This window comes from Nycticebus coucang, chromosome 8 (assembly GCF_027406575.1).
Source record: "Nycticebus coucang isolate mNycCou1 chromosome 8, mNycCou1.pri, whole genome shotgun sequence".
NCBI classification, from domain to species: domain Eukaryota; kingdom Metazoa; phylum Chordata; class Mammalia; order Primates; family Lorisidae; genus Nycticebus; species Nycticebus coucang.
The window spans coordinates 19,068,180-19,076,785 of NC_069787.1; the positions used below are offsets into that span (position 1 = coordinate 19,068,180).

General features: G+C 34.7%; 1 pseudogene; it reads right to left on the reverse strand.

The window, feature by feature from the left end:
• Positions 1–2,338: 2,338 nt before the first annotated feature.
• On the reverse strand, positions 2,339–2,458 carry LOC128593093 (uncharacterized; annotated as a pseudogene).
• Positions 2,459–8,606: the final 6,148 nt, after the last annotated feature.

Consider the following 8,606-nt stretch of genomic DNA (forward strand, 5'->3'; position numbering starts at 1 on the left):
TTGTGGATCCATATGAATTTTAGTATTGGTTTTGCTAATTCTGAGAAGGATGATGTTGCTATTTGGACAGGAATTACACTGAATCTGCAAACTGCTTTATGAAGTATGGTCATTTTACAATATAGATTCTTCTAACCAATGAGCCTGGGGTGTTTTCCATTAGTTCGTGTCATCTGGAATTTTTTCATGAGTGTTTTCTGGTTAGAGATCATTCACCTTCTTGGTTAAGTAAGTTCCAAGGGTGTTTTTGCTTTGTTCTATTTTTGTTTGTTTTGTTTTGTTTGCAGCTTTTATATATAGGATTGAATTCTTCCTTTGTTCTTAGCTTGGGCATTATTAATTTATAGAAATGATACCAATTTGTGTGTATTGATTTTATAACCTGAAACTTAATTGAATTTACTTATCAAATCTAATAGACTTTTGGGAGGATTCCTTAAGGTTTTCTAAGTATTAGGTACTGTCATTAGCAAATAGATAATTCGATTTCCTCTCTTCCAATTTGGATGCTCTTTATTTCTTTCTCTTGCCTGATTGCTCTGGCTAGGACTTCCAGTACTACATTGAATAGAAACGGTGAAAGTAGCTTCCTTGCCTTTACCAGTTCTTGGAGGACATGCTTTCAACTTATTCAATATGATGTTGGCTGTGCATTTATATATGGTTTTTATTAATTTTGAGTTATGTTTTTGTCTATGCCTGGTCTGTGGGTTTTCAACAGGAAAGGATGCTAGATTTTACTGAATACTTTTTCTGTGTCTATTGAAATGATCATATGTGTTTTTGTTTTTTATTTCTGTTCATGTAGCAAAAACAAAAAATTATTGACTTGCATATGTTGAACAATCCTTTAATCTCAGAGATGAAACCCACTTAATTGTGATGTATTATCTTTTTGATATGCTAAGGATTCAATTTTCTAGTATTTTATTAAGGAATTTTACATCTATGTTCATCAGAAATATTGGTCCAAAATAGCCAGGCATTGTGGCAGGCGCCTGTTGTCCCAGCTACTTGGGAGGCTGAGCCAAGAGAATCACGAAAGCCCAGGAGTTGGAGGTTGCTGTGAGCTCTGATGCCACAACACTGTACCCAGGGCAAGAGCTTGAGGCTCTGTCTCAAAAAAAAAAAAAAAAAAGGTCCATAGTTTCCTTTTATGTGTGTCCTTTCTTGGCTTTGGTTTCAAGATGATACTGGCTTTGTATAATGAGTTAGAAAGGATCCCTTCTTCATCTTTTGAAACAAATCTCGTACTGAGAATTGGTATGAGTTCTTTTGTACAGCTAACAGAATTCAGCTATGAATCAGTTTGATCCTGAGCTTTTATTTTGGGGAGTTTCTTTTTTAATTACTGTTTCAGTCTCACTAGTCAGTATTGGTATGTTCAGGGTTTCTGTTTCTTCCTAATTCAAGCTTCAAAGCTTGTGTGATTCCAGGAATTCACCCATCTACTCTAGATTTTCAAGTTTGTGAGCATAGAGTTATTCATAGCAGTCTCAAGTGACATTTTTATTTCTGTGATATCAGTTGTAATGATTCTTTTCTTCATATCTGATTCCGTTTATTTAAATTCTCTCTCTTCTTTCTTGATTAATATACCTGGTGGTACATCAAATGTGTTTATTTTTTGCAAAGAATCAACTTCTTCTTTCATTGATCCTTTGTATTATGTTTTCGTTTCCATTTAATTTAGTTCTGCTCTGCTCTTTGTTATTTCTTTCCTTCTTGATAGCTTTGGATTTGGTTTGTTCTTATTTTTTCTAGTTCTTTGAGGTGTGACGTTAGCTTGTTAAGTTGTGATCTTTCTGTCTTTTTGATACAGGTATTTAGTGCTATAAACATCCCTCTTAGCCCTCCTTTTACTGTGTCTAAGAGTATTTGATAAGTTGACAAATAAATGTTTAACATTCATTTTGAAAAGTTTTAAATTTGTATCTTGATTTCATCACTGACCCAAAGATTGAACAGGTGCCAGATGTTTAATTTCCATGTTTTGTATAGTATTAAGAGTTTGTCTTGGAACTGATTAGCAGTGGTCTGAGAAGATGCCAGCTATTATTTTCATTTTTTAAAATACATTGAGACTTGTTTTGTAGCCTTGCATATGGTCTATCTTGGAAAATATTCCACATGCTGATGAGGAGGATGTATGTTCTGGAGTTGTTGGGTAGAACAGTTTATAGACTGTTCTATAAATATTAGTTCTATTTGTTCTACAGTACTATTAAGTCTAGTATGTCATTATTGATGTTCAGCCTTAATGTTCAGTCTAGGGCTATGGGTGGAGTGCTAAATTTCCCACAATTATTGTAGTATGCTATACCCTTTTTCTTAAGCTTAGTAGTATTTGCTTTATGAATTATTTACTCTTGCATCCTCACTTAGAGGACATATCAGATATTAAGCTAATAAAAACAGTTATTACCCTTGATCTTAAACCAAAAAGCTGAGAAGCAATCATTTTATCATTCTTTTTAAGTTTAAAAATCCTTACCTCACTCTCAAATCATAGTTAACTGAATTTGCTTGGATCCTCTTATAGTTATATATTTTACATGTATTTCTTAATGAATATGTTTCATCTGATATATGGTGAGATAATGATTTGCCTTCCCCTTTCACCCAGTATCAAATTATGCCCATATAATCCATACTTATATAGTGTCACTAAAATGCCAGCCATAACAAATTCACTTCTGTTGTTTATAACTTTTTTATTTTTTATTTTTAGGTGCTGAGGAAGAAGACAGAGGATAAAAGGGAGGAGATAAAAATGGCAGTGGAGGTGGGGGTCTGTTTTGAACAAGTGAATAGAAAGCTATGAACAACTCCGGGGTTAGAAGTTGCATGAGAGTAAGAGTTGAGATTCAGGGAAATGAGGTCTGTAGCCACACCAGTATCCCAGGAGAAGAGTGTGGAAGGAAGGTCAGGGAATTCCACCCCCCAGGGAATGCAGGATCTGAGGAGATGTCTGGGAGATAAGGAGGGACAGAGAGGTAAGAGGTGGGGAAGAGGGGGACTTCGGGGGAGCAGGTAAGAGATTGCTGGGGCAGAGGCTAAGCATGTTTCAAGTACTTTATTTTCTAAAATTTTGTAATTCTCTTGGTTATTCTTAGATATTGGTCCCTACAACTTTCCTTCAGAATAATATTAGAATACTAATGTGAGTGTGTGTGTGTGTGTGTGTGTGTGTGTGTGTACAAAACACTAAATATACTTACCTTCCCATTTTATTGAAACCCATGTTACTTGGCAAATTAATATTATTTCCTTCATATAAGAATTGTATATTTCTGATTCCATATAAACAAATTACCATTTCTTCAAGGTCTTACAAATCCATAGTGATCAAAAAAGCTTGGTACTGGCACAAAAACAGAGATGTAGATATATGGAATAGAATCTAGAGATAAACACAGCCACACATCGCCATTTGATCTTAGATAAGCCTACCAAAAACATGCATTGAAGGAAAAATTCCCTATTTAACAAATGATGCTGGGAGAAGTGGCTAGTGACCTATAGAAGACTGAAATTGGACCCACACTTTTCACTACTAACAGAAACTGATTCTCATTCACTAAAAGATTTAAATTTAAGACATGAAACTATAAAAAATACTAGAAGAGAATGCAAGGGAAACACTTGAAGATATTGGCCTGGGAAAATATTTTATGAGGAGCAACACCTGGCAACTGAAGCAACACCAAAGATATATTATTGGGATCCAATCAAGCTAAAAAGCTTCTGCACAGCTAAGGGTCTACAACTAAAGCAAACAGACAGCCTTCTGAATGGGAGGGGATTTTTGCAGGCTATGATCCCAATAAAGGTCTCATAACTAGCATCTACAGAGAACTCAAATTAATCAATAACAAAAGAACAAACAACCCCATTTCTTTATGGACAAGAGACTTGAACAGACGCTTTTCTGAAGAAGACAAGCACATGGCCTACAAACACAAGAAAAAATGCTCATCATCTTTAATCATCAGAGAAATGCAAATCAAAACCACCCAGCGGTATCACCTAACTACAATAGGATTAGCCCATATGACAAAATCCACAAACTGCAGATATTGGCATGGATGTGGCGAGAAGAGAACTCTTCAAGGATTTTGACATGTAATGTTTTTATTTTATTATGTTCTCAATAGTATATAACTATAATTTTTAACAGTAGTTCTTACTACTGAACACGAGACACCCATGAATACAAACCCCCCAATGCACATGAACAGACTGCAGAAACACACACTTAAAAAACAACCAATCCTTGGGTCCGTGTCTGTGGCTCAAAGGAGTAGGGCACCAGCCCCATATGCTGGAGGTGGTGGGTTCAAATCTAGCCCCAGCCAAAAACTGCAAAAAAAAAAAAAAAAAAAGTAGGGATAACATTAAAATTGTATATTGCTTTGGATAGTATGGAAATTTTAACAATGTTGATTCTTCCCAGCCATGAGCATGGTATGATTTTCCATTTGTTAACATTTTCAGCTATTTTGTTTCTTAAAGTTTCATAGTTCTCTTTATAGAGGTCTTTCACGTCCTTTGTTGGATAAACTCCAAAATATTTCATCTTCTTTGGCGCTACTGTGAATATATATATAAAGGTATATATATAGGCTTGGTATATATAAAGGCTACTGATTTACGGATGTTGATTTTGTAACCTGAGACACTGCTGTATTCCTTGGTATATGTACACCATGGAATATTATGCAGCCTTAAAGAAAAGATGGAGACTTTACCTCTTTCATGTTTACATGGATGGAGCTGGAATATATTCTTCTTAGTAAAGTATCTCAAGAATGGAAGAAAAAGTATCCAATGTACTCAGCCCTACTATGAAACTAATTTATGGCTTTCATATGAAAGCTATAACCCAATTATAACCTAAGAATATGGGGAAGGGGGAGAGGGTGTGGAGGGGAGGGGGAAGAGATGGGCGGAGGCAGGGTGATTGGTGGGATCATACCTATGGTGCATCTTACAAGGGTACATGTGAAACTTACTAAATGTAGAATTTAAATGTCTTAACATAATAACTAAGAAAATGCCAGGAAGGCTATGTTAACTAGTGTGATGAAAATATGTCAAATGGTATATAAAACCAGTGTATGGTGCCCCACGATTGCATTAATGTACACAGCTATGATTTAATTAAAAAAAAAAAAAAAACAACCAACCCAAGTCCAGAAGAGCCCAAAATACCTGGCTTTTCTCAATCAGCTGGAAAAAATAAATCTTCATTTTATTTTTTATTTTAGGCACAGTAAAAGGAGGGCTAAGTGTTATTTATATTCACAATGTGATCTGTATTTGCACAGAGCACAGGTACTACAGAAAGCACTGTAAGTTATTATTTGCAGGGACCAAACGTTATGCATCACAAAAGGTGTCATAGGGAGAACAGTGTTTGCTACACTGCACACACTTCAGGATCTCCTGAGTAGATTGCTCATTGGGGGAAGAATTATCTGAAGAGTTCTATAACAAACTCGTGAGTAAGAAGTTTATAGTAGTCAAATTAGCTATGATTTAGTCCAATAATACCAGCACAATCAGGTCCTTAGTGATTTTTACTTTTTTGTTTGGTCCATGTTCTATGACCAACCTTGGCTGGTAGCACTTACCCTAATTAGTCAGGATGATGAAAAAGATTTAATATCAATAAACATTTTGGAAATACTTACAACAGTAAGAATAGAATAGGAAAATAAGGCACAGGTTTAAACCTGCTATCTGGTTCTAATTCATGTTCTCCTACCCATGTTCTATTTGTCACAGCAACATGACTGGCCTTTTTTTGGTGGGGGTGGGGAAGATGCAACTCCATCATACCCATAAGCCCAAAAAGAGATGGGAACTGGAATGTTGATGAAGAAATCTAAAGCAACCACAAAATTCACTGTTTATTTTTATAAAATATTTTAACATATGTAATCCTCCTTTCTTTTCTTAGTTTTCACTCATCCATTCAATGAATATTTATTAAGACTTTATGAATGTCAGATACGCATCCTTGAATAAAAATCCTCCCAACTTCCTAACTATGAAAAATATCTCAGGGATACCTAAGAAGTTCTATTAATCATTAAATGAAGAGCGAAGAGTTTTAGGAAGAAATATAATTGCTTGGAAAACATATTTCTATTCAACTACTTTTCCATACAAGCAATTTTAAAAAAAAAAAATAATCTAATCATACGCTTTCCAAAAGTGTTATAAATGTACATAAGCCTTTCCTTGACATAACAAGCTACCTGTATAGACAGCAGATTAAATGCACTACTAACTACTCTTCGGATGCTACGGCAGTGCAGAAAACCTATTGAAATGCTATTCCTGCTGAGTGACCAAAAGGAACATCAGTCATTTGTTCTCACAGGTGCACAGCTGCACTCTCTGTCAAGACTGCTTCAAGTAACACTCTATATACTACTTTTGCCTCAGATGATTAAAAAAGTAGATTGGCAAAGAGTCATTAAAAGCTTCAATAGAATGAAAACCCAACAGCGCTAGTCTCAGTAAAAGGCTCCTTTCGGCTTCTTGTCAAATATGTTCCTGTTTGATATATTTCTTCAATGGTTCCAAGAAAATAATGAAGCAAATTAAAATCAATATAAAATTACAAATCAAAATACTATTCCAGGGTTGACAGAAAAGCAGGGGCAAGAGAATTTCAAATCAAAAGGGAAAAAAAATCCATCATCAACTCAATCTGCAATGCCTTGCTTTCTAAAAAGACTATGACTCATTCCTGCTGCTCCTGCTAGGCAGGACAGGCTGAATCAGAAATAAGGAAGAGTCCTCAATTAGAAATTCATTGAATTTTGTCAGATCCAATAAGACATTAATGTTATTTCAAGGAGGGAATGGTAGGCGCGTTTTGTATTCAGTCTACTTCTGTTTCTGATATTTTCATTCCGGGCCACATTTCTTAGCTGTTATTTTTCATGCTTTAAAAAGAAAAAGGTGTGAAAACAGGAGGATAAAGTCAAGGTAGATGTTTTGTTTATAAATCAAATGTGAAAATTTCAAAACACATCTCTACTGCTTTGAAAGACAGGTTGAATAGCTATCATTTGAAAGTTAACCAGATTTGTGCACTCAAGCACTCACAGTAAGATCATTTTTTAGTATTCAGTTGCAATTCTTTTATTTATATAGTATAACATAAAACAAGCGGAAGCAGAGAAAGAGTTTTAGGTAGTGGAGGGTGAAAGGATTTCATATACACAAATAATCATGGTAATCTTAGTTAAAATATCAAACTAGTCTCACAAGTGCTTAACACACCATTAGGATAGAAGAGAAGCCATTTTCAAAGGGGGAAATCATGGTGTGCATTTTAAGTTAAACATTACCAAAAGATAATAGTATGAAACTAAAAATAAGGGCAAAATATAATGAGGCAGAATGTTCTGGGGTGAAAAAGTGAGAATGCTGACCTTTATGCTATAAATTTCTCTCCAATAGCTTTGCACGTTTTCAAGGACATCACTTTTAGGGATATTGAAGAGCAGACATTATGCACTATGACAAAATAAAGCCAACCTCCCTTTTACATTATGTACTGACTGAGAAAAACCTCTCATACAGATCTCATAGCTCCTTATTGCCTAGCCAAACAATGTTAACCTGCTGGACTTTCAAGGTAATTAAGGGTAACTTTTTCATTTTATAGACAAGAAAGAAAACTGAAGTCCATGAGAGGGGATACTTTAAAAGCATCCAGTAAATTAGTTGGGGTTTACTAAAGTCATGTTATTTGACTGTTACTCTAACACTATTAATTTTTACCAGTAAGTCTCAATCATGAGAACATCCCTCTGTTATTGGATGTATTTGGTTCCAACAACTGTAACATTAAGAAATTCTTGCAGGATGTGATTAGAGTCTGATATAATCTGAACATATTCCACTTAACAACTGAAATGAGTTAGAATAAAAAGATTCAGGGACATAAATATAACTGGCACACAATAAAGTGTTTAATACAAGTAAGATTTAACTAATGTTATTTCACACTATTTTACAGATAGGCAAGATTTATGTAAGTGTGGTAAAATAACACATATAAAAGCAATCATGCAAGACTTGAGCTGGTCCCAGGAGTAACCACACATGGAAAACAGAGATAGGAAATGATTTCTCTTCTACTCTATTTTCCCACCAGACAGAATTAGGTTGAAATAATATCTAACATCTTTATGAGTTAACATACAAAAAGAAAGATTTCAAAAAATCAAAAATTTTGATTTATTTTGTTGTTGTAAAAGATGTAACATGAGGGGGACTCTATGCCAAAATGGCAAAAATTACCAAAGCCAGGGAGAATGTCTGTCCTTCCCCTTCAGGATGAAGGCCTGGACTACAAGGATGTTGAAGAAGATGGAAAAGTCACAAACTAAAAGGAAATAAGTCATATAGAAAATAAATAGCAAAATGGCAGACATAAGTCCTATCTCATTGGTAATTATATCAAATGTAAATAAATGAACCGTGTAATCAATAGATAGATATTTGTAGAATGGCTAAAAAATATATAACTATATACTGTGTACAATCGAAATACTTTAGATGCAAAAACACAAATAGGC